This window comes from Microtus ochrogaster, chromosome X, assembly GCF_000317375.1.
Source record: "Microtus ochrogaster isolate Prairie Vole_2 chromosome X, MicOch1.0, whole genome shotgun sequence".
In the NCBI taxonomy this organism is placed as follows: domain Eukaryota; kingdom Metazoa; phylum Chordata; class Mammalia; order Rodentia; family Cricetidae; genus Microtus; species Microtus ochrogaster.
The window spans coordinates 53,191,984-53,206,766 of NC_022026.1; the positions used below are offsets into that span (position 1 = coordinate 53,191,984).

General features: G+C 35.5%; 1 pseudogene; it reads left to right on the forward strand.

Annotated features, from left to right (window-relative positions):
• Positions 1-10,479: 10,479 nt before the first annotated feature.
• On the forward strand, positions 10,480-12,653 carry LOC101985348 (annotated as a pseudogene).
• The last annotated feature ends 2,130 nt before the right edge of the window (positions 12,654-14,783 follow it).

Sequence of the window (14,783 nt, forward strand, 5' to 3'; positions counted from 1 at the left end):
CCAAACTATTAAAAACAATTCTTGCATCAATATCATACTTTAAACAAGGTGCTGGTTTTATTTTTGGAAATTTTTGTTAATTTCTTAGAGAAAACTGTATGTCAAGATTACCAAATCATTGAGAAGAAAAGTTTTCATTTATAAAAGAATTTCAGCATCTAAATGAAAACTTATGATCGATTTAAAGGACTAACTACAGAGGTATGTATAAAAGAGCTAGGCATGTTTGAAAACTGACCAAATATTTGATATGAGAATTAATGTTTCAGTTGAGAAATGGTATGTTCTAAAGCTTATTTTAAACATTATCACTTAATTTATATTATATTTATCTTAGCTATTGTTCTATTGATGTGAAGAGACACGATGACCAAGACAATTCTATTATTATTGTTTATTATTATTATTATTATTATTATTATTATTATTAGAGATAGACTATCCTGAAACTCACTATGTAGACCAGGCTCTGCATCCCAAGTGGTGGGATTAAAAACATGTACTTCTGTACCCAGTGGCCAAGGCAATTTTTTTTTGTTGTTGTTGTTTCTCGAGACAGGGTTTCTCTGTGGTTTTGGAGCCTGTCCTGGAACTAGCTCTTGTAGACCAGTCTGGTCTCGAACTCACAGAGATCTGCCTGCCTCTGCCTCCCAAGTATTGGGATTAAAGGCATGCGCCACCACCGCCCAGCGAAGGCAATTCTTATTTTAAAAAAAAAGAATTTAATCGAGGGCTTGTTTAGAGTTTCAGAGGGTTAGTCCATTTTGATTTTGATAGGAAGCAGACAGGCATGGTTCTGGAGCAGTAGCTCAGAGCTTTACATCCTGATCCTCAGGAAGCAGATAGAGAAAGACACCTAATGGTCCTGGTATGAGACTTTGAAAGTTCAAAGCCCACTTCAAGTGACACACTCAAACAAAATCACAGTTTCTAGTCCTTCTAATCCTTCTGAAACAGTTTGTACACACTAGTGATCAAGCATTCAAATATACGAGCCTGCGTGGGCCATTCTTATACAAGCCGTCACATTAATCATTTATAACATATTCAATTATTATTCTTTGTACATGTTAACTGTGTATTATGAAGGCATTTTAATATAAGTATACAATATACTTTCTTAAAAAAAATCCTATATAGAATCACACACTGAATGTTTTCTGATAAAATGAAACGACGCCTGAGAGTTACTTCAAGTTATTGAAACCAAATTAAGAGAGTTCATGGAATTGTTATTAAAGTATGGCCTAAAAATCTGCAGCATCACTATCACCTGAAAACTTTCAGAGATACAAATTCTCAACCTGATTCAGAGGTCCTTAACTCTGTATTTTGATTTACAGGCAATTTTGATGCATAATCAATTTTAAGACTATCTGTAAAAATAATAGTGGCTACAATATGATAAATGTTGAAGTTTTAGACTAAGTAAATGAAAAATGTGCAGTATCACATATGGACACATCCAAATAAAAAGATCAAGGAAAAATATTATGAAGAAATAAAGGAAAATCAAAAGAAGAAAGTGCTTACATTAATTTACTTCCAATACCACAGCAGAAAAGTCCTGTAAGCAGAAGGTTATTTCTTGAATTTTTAAGATTAAAATGTTTGAGTTCAGACTGCCAGCAGTTTTGGTTGTCTGATAGAGGCTGTGCTTTCTTGAGGTAAGAAATCCTGGTTCTGACATGTTGGAAGTTCAATGGTGAATGGGCTCATCATGAAATCCTTTTCTACAAAGTCCTTTACCCCATTCAAGAGGGAGGGACTCACTTAAAAATTACTATCACATTCAAGCAATACGTGAATTTTAGAGAGGACTTTTTCAAACTATAGTGTATTTGCTGTCACATGATGTTGAATTTATTATCTGAATTCACAGAGACTGTGGCAGCATGCACAGGGCCTGCACAAGTCTGCACCAAGTCTTCTGCATGTATATTATGGTTTTTAGGTTACAGGTTTTGTGGAATTCCTGAGTGTGTGAATGAGGCTGTTTCTATTTCTTGTTTTTTCTCTCATGTTCTTTTCCTTCAGTTTGTTTGTTTTGCCCAATTCCAATTAGTTTTGTTTCATCTTATATTTTACTTTAGTATTACCTCCTAGACGCCTGCTATGTTCTAATGAAAGACAGAAATAGGGTTGATGTAGATGGAAGGGGAGGTGGAAAGAAACTGGGAGGAGTAGAGAGAGGAGAACTATAATCAGGATATAGTATATGAGAAAAAATATAAAAGGAAAAAAACTGAAAAGATACACACACACACACACACACAACAGAATTTCTGAAATTGGATTTGAGCATCAACATATTTTAAAATGTTTTCATATGATTCCAATATGTAGGTGATATTGGACTTGGTTGGCTTCTGTTCCTTTGTCTTTCCTAGCTAGAGTGGTCCACATTAATCATGTTCATATCTTCATTTCCCAATTCATACTCAGTCACTATCTCTTGCTCTTTTTTCAAAGCCATTTACATGGGGTATGACCTCTTATCTGTTTGGCCCAAAACACTTTAGTGAGATATTTTGTTTTGTTTTGCTTGTTTTTTTATTTGGTTAGCTGGTTGGCTTTTGGTTTTTTGAGACAGGGTTTCTCTCAGTAGACTTGGCTGTCCTGGAACTAGCTTTGCAGACCAGGTTAGCCTCAAACTCCCATAGATCTGCCTGCCTCTGCCTTCTGAGTTCTGGGGTTAAAGGCATGTGCCACCATGCCTGGTTTCCTGAGGTACTCTTTAGTGAATATTTGGAAAAACTCCATAACCTACTTCCTTATTCCTAGACAGTTCCCTACTATACATCTACTGCTTTCAATGACTGTTTGGCTTTTTTGTGCAGAAATTTCTTTATCATTTTTCTGTCATTTTTTTTTCTGTAAACACTACTCTAGATTTGCATTCTCACTTCAGAGATCTTAGTTTGGGATTTAGCACCCTTTATTTTGATTTCCACTATTTCACTCAAGACTTAGAATTGATTATTCCAACAAGAAATTTATTCCATGATGCAGACCCATTCTGTCAACTTCTCGGTAACTTATCCAACCACATCTGTGTAAATAGTCCATCTCACTGTGTCGTTAAACTCTTCTATACAACCATTTAGTTGCTACTATGAGTATGTACTTTGAGACAATATTATGGTGTTTGAAATCATGGCTCAGCCACATAATGACTTTAGGTAAGTGAATTCATTTCTCTGCAACTGAGTTCCCCCATAGATACAAGCCATGTAGTAAATGCTTGCTCACAAGGAAGGTGGTATTTAGAAGAAGTACCAAATTTAAAATTTAGGCATAATGGAAATTCTTTTGGTCTATGGAGAATATGTACATTAAAAGGATAATTGGACTGCAGTCAGTTCCTCTTCTTCTGTCCTTTGTGTCCTGTCCTTTTGTGACTATGATGTGGTAGGATTTCCAGGAGCAATATTAAAAGGGTCATCCCCACCAGGAAGTGAAAACTCTGAAACTGTAGGCCAAAGGAAACCTTCTCATCATTCAATTTGCTCAGATAATTTGTAGTAACAGGGAATGACCAAGCTGTGGATAATAAAAGCTTCCTCATGATATTGTTATGAAGATAAATTAAGTATTTAATGTGAAGGGGTTAAAATCTTGCCTACCATGTAATGAATTTTCTATTTGCTGTTACTACGGCTATTATTATAATCATTTTTCAAAAGTTCTTATCTCAGTGAAGGAAATAACTACCTAATTACTTATAGAAGGTAAAAATTTGAGTACCGTTATTACCTCACTGCATCTTACTCTCCCCATACCTTGTGATTCTACTCAGTTTCTTTACAAATGCTTATGCTTGGCATTGCCATGGTTGGGCCAAATCAGTGAGAAATGATTGTGCATATCCATCTTCTCCCGTCACAGTAATCATTGTCATTTAATTCATAGTTGTAAACTGGCAACAGTTAGAGGATAATTGGTCAGAATATAATGTTGAAATCACCAGACCCTACAAATCAAGGATCTTTTTAAAAGAATTCATTGTTACGTATTTGCAAATACGCTACTCTTTTGCACTCTTGCGACCTCTCCATCAAATTACTACAAAGCACATTGATTGTTTATTTTGCCTCTGTTCCTGGGCTACTCTGATCTATTCTTTTTACTAATACTAGAAGAAAAAAATGTTTCTAAAACACTAATCTCATGATGTCACCACCACTCTTCAGATTAAATAATTCAGTGTCTCTTCATTTCCCTTTAGGTTAAAAGCATAAAACTTTCAGGTAGCATGCATAACCTGTACTGATTCTGTCAGTATACCGTTTTCACGCTCTGGGCACTCACCTTTCTTTTATATGAAAAGACTCTATTACCACAAACACATGTAAGTCTCTGCCTGGGGCATTTTTCAACCTAGTTAGAAGACAGAGAGTGTCAGAGAGTTGATTCTCAGGAGAACAGCTTCAACCTAAAAATCGAAAAGGAGTCATCTAGAATTATATAAATGTATATATTCTATCTTCTCTATTCTAAACACTCAGAGGTGTTTAGTGGGTTGAATTCCAGTTTACAGCAGCTGGAATCGACTGGTATGACTGAGGTCACCTCCCAAATGAAATACAGTCTTAATTTGTTATCTCAGGGACTGTTTTCAAAGGGACCTACGTAAAACATGATCAGCCAGTGCGTGCCTGTGCTCTACTTTAAGTCTGTCATCTCATCCCTCTTCTCGCCCTATAATTCAATATGTACAGAACAAGTTTAAATATAATTTTCAAAATGTAACATTGTGCTTGATGCTTTCATATCCTGTGTAGGTGGTGTTTGCTTTAATCTGGATCAGCTAATGTCAACTCTGTATTCTTCACGCAACAACTTCAGCCTGTCCTTCTAACCACATCTTTGTATTCAACTTTGCCTTGATCTCTGCTATCTCTTTTCACTGGTACAGGACTCTGATAAGTTAAGTAACCTCTTCCTCACAAAACTAATGTGTGTGTTGGGTTCCTTCCTTCATCCTCTTCTACAACATTCTATCCACTCTGCTCTTTTTTTTTATTGAGAAAAGGAAAGAAAACAAGTTTCTGCCTCCTCCCAGCCTCCCATTTCCCTCCCCCTCCTCCCACCCTTCTCCCCCTCCTCCCACCCTTCTCCCCCTCCCCCACTCCTTTCCCCCTCCCTCTCCAGTCCAAAGAGCAGTCAGGGTTCCCTGCCCTGTGGTAAGTCCTAGGTCCTCCCACCTCCCAAGGTCCCAATGAGGAGCAGAAGGAGGGAGAACATGAGCAAAGAAGTCAGGACCGCGAGGGGTGCACCCACCCACTGAGACAGTGGGGCTGATCTATTGGGAGCTCATCAAGGCCAGCTGGACTGTGACTGAAAAAGCATGGAATAAAACCGACTCTCTGAACATGGCGAACAATGAGTAATGAGAAGCCAAGGACAATGGCACGGGGTTTTGATCCTATTTAAAGTGCTGGCTTTGTGGGAGCCTAGCCAGTTTGGAAGTTCACCTTCCACTCTGCTCTTAACGCTGTTTTGACCAATACAATCAAGTCAATAAAGATTTTGTGAGAGCATACTTTTTTTCTGACCTTTTGTGCCCCGTGTTCTCATCCTTAGAGAAAGTATTCAATGAGGAGTGTAGACTGAGTAGCAACTGCTCTCATGTGCTTGCCCATGGCTGCTGTCTAATTGTGAACATTATCAGAAAATAAGCTATTTGCATAAATATAGCCAAACACATATTTTGCTTTAGTGCTTTGGATGTGTTTTACAAAAATTTGGTAGCTTTTAGTCCTGACATGTTCTTATTATTGGTGCATTTCAATATTACCTTCTGGCTTTGCAATTAAGGAAATTCTTAGGATTTTGAGGAAATAAGCTTGTACTATTTACAAGTGGCAAAACATCCAGGGCACTGCTTAATCCTCCAATTCTCTCTGGAAGGGGTTACTCAGTTGTGACTGCAGAGCCGCCTTTTCTGGAAGAGCTAGCTTTCTTGTTATCCTCCCAACTATATTTTGTGTCCTCTATGTTTTTTGTTGCTTGTTTGCTTTGTTTTGTGTTTGTTTTTGAGGAAGTGTCTTACTAGGTAGATCAGGCTGACCTTTAACTCAGAAATTTGCCTGACTTTTGCGTGCTGTGGTTAAAGGTATGCCCAGACTACTGTATATCCTCTGTTGAACATATTGCCTTATAACATTTCAGCGTGAAAACCCTAGGAGGTCGACACATGATCCTTATCCAGAAAGATGCCCTAAAGGCTACTCTCTACTTACTATGTAGACAAACCCTGGTAAAGAAAGACCTGTTCTGCTTCCAGAAATGTTTCCTACCTAGGTAGAAAACAGCATTTCACAAAGGTGAACAATAATTATAATGTGGATATACTGTGATTCTGGGACCCAGATGTATTATAAGTAAATAAATTCAGTTAAAAAACATTCTTACTACAGGACCAGTGAGTGGTAGGGGCTAAGTCTTTTCATATAGTCCATTACTCTCGGAAAATTATTATTTTCACATATTGAGAATATTAAAGAAAAAATTTACTTTCATATCTTAAGGATAATTAAACATTTGTCCAGTTTATATGAAATAAGTATATACAAAGTCATAGCACTGGGATTAATCTTACACCTAAGTAGACAAATACATAACTTTTCTAATTATCTGCTCACATGATATGGGTGATTTCCATCCATGTCTGAACCCCTTAGTGGAAACTATCTAGAAACCTCTGTTCTTTTATCTTTTTCTACATATTTTGTTTACACCCAGAGAGTTGAGATGGTCAATAGATTACATGGGAGAAGCAAAAATTAGGCACAAAACACTAACATGAAATTGAGGCGCATGAAGGAGAGGAGTCCTGACACCTGAAATTTTAAAAGAAGAGTGTGCAGAAAAAGTAATTCAGCACAAAATGGAAGTATCAATGTTAAGAACTTCAGAAAGTCCTAAAAAGCATGTTTACATAAACAAATAATAAAATGCAAACGAGCCAGTTGTATCACTATCAGCATGAAAAGCTAAGGATCATGGCTGTAGTCAAGGAAGATATGGAATTCCTATATCAGTGTGTGCCACCCCAAAAGTCTGGAGCCAGACATCCGGAATACAAATATTTTATTCAACCAAATAGTTGGGATGAGTTATTTAATATCTTTAAGTCACAGGTTTCTTATCTTTTAGTAACAATAGAAGCAGTAAGTCATTATTTTGATTGTTAATAAAAAAAATTTGGAAGAAAAAAAGATAAATAAAAAGGCAAAAACATCATTTCCACAATTTTACTGATCCTTGATTTGTATGACACAAATTCCTGTATATGCCTTAAAGGAAAAAAGTGAAGAATTAAAAATTAAAAGATTAAAATTGTAATGTGTTCTTGATTGTAATATACAACCTTTTGGGAGGAGAGTGTTTTTCCAAAAAAAATAATGTCTAAGCATTGATAAAACCAGGGATTCCAGTAAAATGATACAGTAAAATGATATAGACCAAATGTGTGAAAACAACTTATAACACCAACTGGTACCAGGTAAATGTTGCCTACAGCTCCATGGGTGTGAGGCCATAGGGTGTATTTAATTTGTAATACTTTGAGGTATGAACATAGAAGTTTCTCCAAATATGCTTCCCACCTTCATCTGTGAGTTTCTGCCAGCCAGAAACCTTAATTTCTAAAATTCCATGGTGCCAGAATGAGTCATTTCTCCTGTTGCAAAGGTAGTATCTGATATGTGCTTATATGTGGAGTTGAGGGAATAAGGTTGAAGGGTACTGAGTATGCTTGTAACAATTGTTTTACAATGTATACTTATACAAAAGCAATATTTCTCTACCTTAAATACATACAGTTGTAATAAGAAGATATGACTTAACTATAACCTTAAATAAAATAAACTAGCCTTACTTTTTAAAATCAGATCTGTTTTCCCACCTTGACTACATTTTTTTGCATCAGAATTTCTTACTATTTCTACTAATTCGAAATATTTATTTCAATTATTTTATTTTAAATCTTTGGATGTTTTGTCTGCATGTATTTTTGTGCACCGCATGTGTGTCTAGTGTCCATAGAGGCCAGAAAAGGATGTTGGATGCCCTGGAACTGGAGTTACAATTGGTTATGTATCACAATATGGGTGATAGGAACTGAATCCCATTGCTCTTCAATAGCAACAAGTGCTCTTAACCTCTATGCCATCTCTCTAGCACCTAAATGCAAGTTTAAAAAACATATTTCTGACATGTTTAAATGGCATAAAGGAGAAACCAGTGAAAGTTTACTAGTGAACTTGTAAAATAGCTTAAATATAGATAATACGTAGAATATAAAATTGTTCTAAGTAACTGGGGAGTAAAAAGAGTTCCTGGTCGACACTTGTGTCTGAACTATTCAGACTTGAAAATTGCATCATAAAAAAAGAAACTTAGAGGTCAAAACTCATCTATGAAATTGTTATTATTACAAGAACTCTACATTAAGTATGAGTAAAGTATCTGTAACAATGCCAAACTTCATACAGTGTAATGATTAAAGCTTTCAGAATAGTAGACATGTGACTTCAGGCAAATATTTAATATCTATTCACACATCCAAAAAATCACAGATCAAACTATAAATGTAATACTTAATTTCAGTATTTTTTAAGTTTACGTGTTTAATTTAAAAATATTAAACTCTGAATGAACTTGAGATTTTCCATTAATTCTTCAATACAAGGTGTCTTGTAAATCCTATTTTTACTTATGTTAGCTATTTGTAAATACACAGAAAAATAAGAAAATAGGAAATGACATCATCTAGCAAAGATAAATCTTTGCTAGAAACCATTCATTATAAAATTCAGGATAATGCACTAAGTTTTTTTTCTCTTAAAATTCACCAAGATTTAATAAACACACATAATGAAAAACAGACATAGAGAGTACAAAGTATTTTGTTCATAAAGATGTAATAGCTCCTATGACAATCCACAAAACAACACAAGTAAATTGCCTCAAATGACTTTACATATTTGATTACAACTTTTCATTATAATTTTATAAATTTTAATATTTTAAATAAAATTATAAATTTTCATTTTAATGAATCTAATTAATAGAATTATTCTCTATTAACTATATTTGTAAAATACTGATTTCAATGAATGACAATTTTCCCCATGTTCAGTATAATATATAAAACTGAAACAATTATTCTCTTATGTGAGATGATTCAGCTCGAGTCTGTTGAATTTCTAAGTCTGATTTACTACCTCAATATGAAAAGTTACATCTTTTTACTGCAAATTACCTAATTTCATTCTTCTCCACACATGTTTTCTCATCTGTGGATTCTAGAGTTTATATAAATACATTAAGTCATGTACATATGCACCTACATATATAGATATGCACATAACTTAATTATAAGACAGGAAGGCTCAAGTGAGTCTGAAAAAATAAATGGAAATAGTGGTAGGCAGGAGAAAGGAGATGAGGGTGAATATGATCAAAACATATGATATACTTGTATGAAAATATCTTCATAAAATCCATCATTGTGCATAATAAATACATAGAACAATAAAATTTATGTTTATAAAAAGGAATCTGCTGTCTAACATAGCTATAATTAGAAACTGCATTGGGAGATTTAAATTATATTAGAAGGATGGATCTTATATTGTGTTCTTGCTAAAATAATGCACTAAGGAATATAAGGAAGTAGAGGTATGTTTAGTACCTTGTTTGTGATGATGCTATTATAATATATGAATATTTTAAAGATAATTCAAAAGTTCATTTTAAATGTATACAATTTTCTGTAAAAAATAATGCCCCAATAAAGCTGAAAATGTAACTATAATAATTAAAAGATATCCTGCTATTAAAAGGAATTTTAGAAATATTTTACAAACAGAATATTAATAAATATGTATCAATATGGAAATGATTACTTTTAAATTCAGATCCAAAAATGTATAACAAAATTATTCTGTTTCTAAAAAGATACATTAACCGGTAGTGGAAAATGATTTTGTGCTTAAATGTTAGTGGAAAGATTTTAAAATTATTACAGTCGTGTGAAAAAAGGGCCTTAGTGAGAGAATGAAGGGGGATGAAAATGGAGTAGAAGAGAGAGGGAAGGGCAAGGTAAAAATGACTGAAATTCATTATATAGGTGTATGAATCTCTCAAAAGTTAAAATAAAGAAAAAAATAATAAGGGTTTCATCATGTAAAATATCAATATAGCACTAATGTATGCATATGTATGGGTTAAAGATAAAAAAAATTGAAACAAACGTACATAGCAAAAGAGATGTTTGCAAAGTTTCTTCTGAAATCTAGAAGGCTTGTACCCCAAACCATTATAGTGGTTGCAAGCACAAACACTGATAAAGAAGACACAGTATTTAGAGATAAGATCTCCTCAATATTAAGAATTAGGGTGCAGAAGCCACGTCGGCGACCACGAGGAGCCCAGGAAGCCTGGAGCGGAGAGGAACCTGTAGCTACCATGAGAGAAGAAGATTGGGAAGCGGAAATCCTCAAACCTCACATGTCTTCCTATGTTCCTGTATTTGAAAAGAACAAATATTCTTCTGGTGCAAATGGAGACACTTTTAACAGGACTTCAGCTTCATCAGAAATGGAAGATGAACCTTCTGGAAGTGATCATTTCATGAGATTTCCCTCTGGAAGAAATTTGGGAAATAGAGATATTGGCGAGTCTACTAAAAGAGAGAACACACCTACTGCTGGAGGATTCAGGAGAGGAAAGGGTTTTGGAAACAGAGGTTTTTTTTAAATAACAAGTTTGAAGAGGGAGATAGCTCTGGTTTCTGGAAAGAGTCCAGTAATGACTGTGAAGACAATCAAACTCGGAACAGGGGGTTTTCCAAGAGAGGTGGCTATCAAGATGGAAACGATTCAGAAGCTTCTGGACCCGTCAGAAGAGGTGGAAGAGGTAGTTTCCGAGGTTGCCGAGGAGGATTTGGTCTAGGAAGACCAAATAGTGAATATGACCAAGATCAGGGGATGCAGCTTGGTGGTGGCCTTTTTAGTTCTAGAAAACCAGCAGCAAGTGATTCAGGTACTAGTGACACTTATCCAAGTAGAAGTGGAAGTGGACGAGGTGGTTACAAAGGTTTGAATGAAGAAGTAGTAACAGGCCCTGGAAAGAATTCTTGGAAGTCAGAAGCTTGGAAGTCAGAGAGCAGTGACATTCAGGGTCCAAAAGTGACATATATATCCTCTCCTCCACCAGAAGATGAGGACTCCATTTTTGCACATTATCAGACAGGAATAAAGTTTGATAAGTATAATACCATACTTGTAGAAGTATCTGGACATGATGCACCACCAGCAATTTTGACCTTTGAAGAAGCTAATCTTTGTCAAACACTGAATAACAACATTGCTAAAGCTGGCTATACCAAGCTCACTTCTGTGCAGAAATACAGCATCCCTATTGTGTTAGGAGGAAGAGATCTGATGGCTTGTGCTCAAACAGGGTCTGGGAAGACTGCAGCTTTTCTTTTGACTATTTTGGCTCATATGATGTGGGATGGAATAACTGCTAGTCGCTTTAAAGAACTGCAGGAACAAGAGTGTATTATTGTAGCCCCAACTCAAGAACTGATTAACTAAATTTATTTGGAAGCCAGAAAATTTTCTTTTGGGACTTGTGTAAGAGCTGTTGTCATATATGGAGGAACCCAGTTTGGGCATTCAATCCGACAGATAGTACAAGGCTGTAACATACTATGTGCTACACCAGGGAAGCTGATGAATATCATAGGTAAGGAAAAGATTGGTCTCAAACACGTCAAGTACTTAGTATTGGATGAAGCTGACCAAATGTTGGATATGGGTTTTGGACCAGAGATGAAGAAGTTAATTTCTTGTCTTGGAATGCCATCAAAAGAACAGCGCCAAACTCATTTATTCAATGCTACTTTTCCAAAGAAATCCAAAGGTGGCCTGGGGAGTTTCTAAAATCAAATTATTTGTTTGTTGCTGTTGGACAAGTGGGAGGAGCTTGCAGAGATGTTCAGCAGACCATTCTTCAAATTGACCAGTATTTAAAAAGAGAAAAACTTGTTGAGATCCTACGAAACATAGGTGATGAAAGAACTATGGTTTTTGTTGACACCAAGAAAAAAAGCAGATTTCATTGCAACTTTTCTTTGTCAAGAAAGAATATCAACTACAAGTATTCATGGTGATCGGGAACAGAGGGAGAGAGAGCAAGCTCTTGGAGATTTTTGATGTGGAAAGTGCCCAGTTCTTGTTGCTACTTCAGTAGCTGCCAGAGGGCTTGATATTGAAAATGTTCAACATGTTATCAATTTTGATCTTCCTTTTACCATTGATGAATATGTTCATCGAATTGGAAGTACTGGGAGTTGTGGAAATACTGGCAGAGCAATTTCTTTTTTCGATACAGAATCTGATAATCATTTAGCACAGCCTCTCGTTAAAGTACTATCAGATGCTCAACAGGATGTTCCTACTTGGCTAGAAGAAATTGCTTTTAGTACATACGTACCTCCTGGCTTCAGTAATAGCACAAGAGGAATTGTGTTTGCATCTGTTGACACTAAGAAGAATTACCACGGCAAGAACACTTTGAATACAGAGGGGATTTCTTCTTTACAAGCTCCCAATTCAGTGGATGATGAGTCATAGGATTAAAGCAAACAAACATACTTCAAGTCTGATAGTTCTGATGCAGCGAAGAAAGCAGTTTTTATTTTAAAAATTTAACAGAAGTGTGAAACCTGATATTCTTATATCTCCTGTTCTTCTGTTCTTACTCCCAACCTTTAAAATAACCAACTTCAAAGTTATTTGATTTCTAGATCATCAGACGTGTCATGAAAATGGTTCAGTTTGCAATGTGAACTCTGTACTTGGTGGTATGACAAATGTTTGCTTTTATAATATACAGATTTTCCTCGGAAATAAACAATGAAACACATTTCCCCCTAGAAAAGAATTAGGGAGAAGAGCGAGACTCCCCATATTCCTGCTTTGTATTTCCTAGACAGGTGACTTCAAGCAAATTAATTTACTTCTCTCTGCCTAAATATTTTTAACTCTATATTGGTATTGAACAATTCTCTACTTCATAGACTATTTCATGAAAATTAATTAAATTAGTAAAATTAGAAAAATGCTTATCACAGAGCAAGCATTATAGAATATTTGTATTCTATAATATTAGAATATTGGATTATAGAATCTATGTATATTTCAAAATGATAGATATCTATGTGTAACAAAGATCATGGGAAAAGCAAAAATTAGTCTGAGTGAAAACTATGCTATATAATGAATTAACATTCTCAATTTTAAAAATCTTCCGTAAGCCATTAAGAAAACCCTGATTTAGTATCCCAAACTGGAAATGGCTGAACACTGCATAAAATGCTAGCTTTGAAAGATGGACAAGCTGCCTTGGGGGCTTCATACTTTTACATATGACCTCTTTCTTTCTGCTCAGTTTTTGACGTTTTCCAAGATCAGTTTAAGGGAGACAGTAACTCAAGCTGCAGCCATCTTGTTTTACTCCAGCCCACAAAGATGAGAAAGGGACAAACGACTCCATGACCTCTTCCTTGAAAGGATGACCGCTAGAATTTTCACACCAGACTTTTTAAAAATCACATGACAACATAGAACTGCTTAAAAAGTTAGGAAATATCTTCTCTTTTTTTCCCATGTCTGTATCCTTAGCTGTCAATTGATACTCTTAACACTAAAGAACAAAGAGAATAGCCATTAGTGAAAAAGTGTCTCTGGAATTAGCTCAGTATTATTTGGCAAGGGAAAATCCAGTAATTAAATATGTATGCATGAGACACCCAGTTTCACACACCAATTTTCTTACGATTGTACAATACAAGCTTTTTAAAGGATGTACATACTAACCTGCCCATTGTATTCTAGCAAAATATACGATGAAAATCATCAGATTCAATGGGAAATTTAGGAGTATTGATTAACAAAGGTGTATGCTGTATCTAAGACTAGGGAAAAATAGAAAAAATAGCCAAATCAACAAAAACAACAACAAAAGGACACAAAAACATGGAGTTCATTTTGTGTTGGCCAACTGTTCTGGAATGAGACCCATCCTGCAGTGTAAATTGGAGTGTGGCCACAGATAGAGCATCTGTAAATGGACAGGTAGAGGGGGAACAAGGGGATGGGGATGGGATTGTGTAAGAAGAGAAAGGGAAGGAAGAATTTAAAAAGTAAGTGAAGTACCTTGTTTTTTTTTTTTAGATTCTAGTAGCAAAATAGCTAACTTTTATATTTTTATTTATTGACTTTTAATTTTTGTATGGTTTATTTTGACCATATTATTTCCCCTTTTCTAACTAACTCCTCTCATATCCTCACTACCTCCCTACTCACCCAATCTCTCTCTCTCTCTCTCTCTCTCTCTCTCTCTCTCTCTCTCTCTCTCTCTCTCTGTGTGTGTGTGTCTTTCTCTCTCAAAAAGTCAAAAGAAACCAGCAAAATCACAAAGATGACTAATCCAAACCAAGCCAAATCAACAAAAACAACAACAAAAGGACACAAAAACATGGAGTTCATTTTGTGTTGGCCAACTGTTCTGGAATGAGACCCATCCTGCAGTGTAGATGGTATGCCCAGTAACACTGTATTAAAGAAAACTGATTTTCCCTCTCCCTAGCAGGAATCAATTGCAAATAGCTTCCAGGTTAGTATTGGGACTTTGAGCCCACATTTCCCTTTCCCCATGAATAGCTAACTTTCATAGATCCTAAGAAATAAGTAACTTGCAGC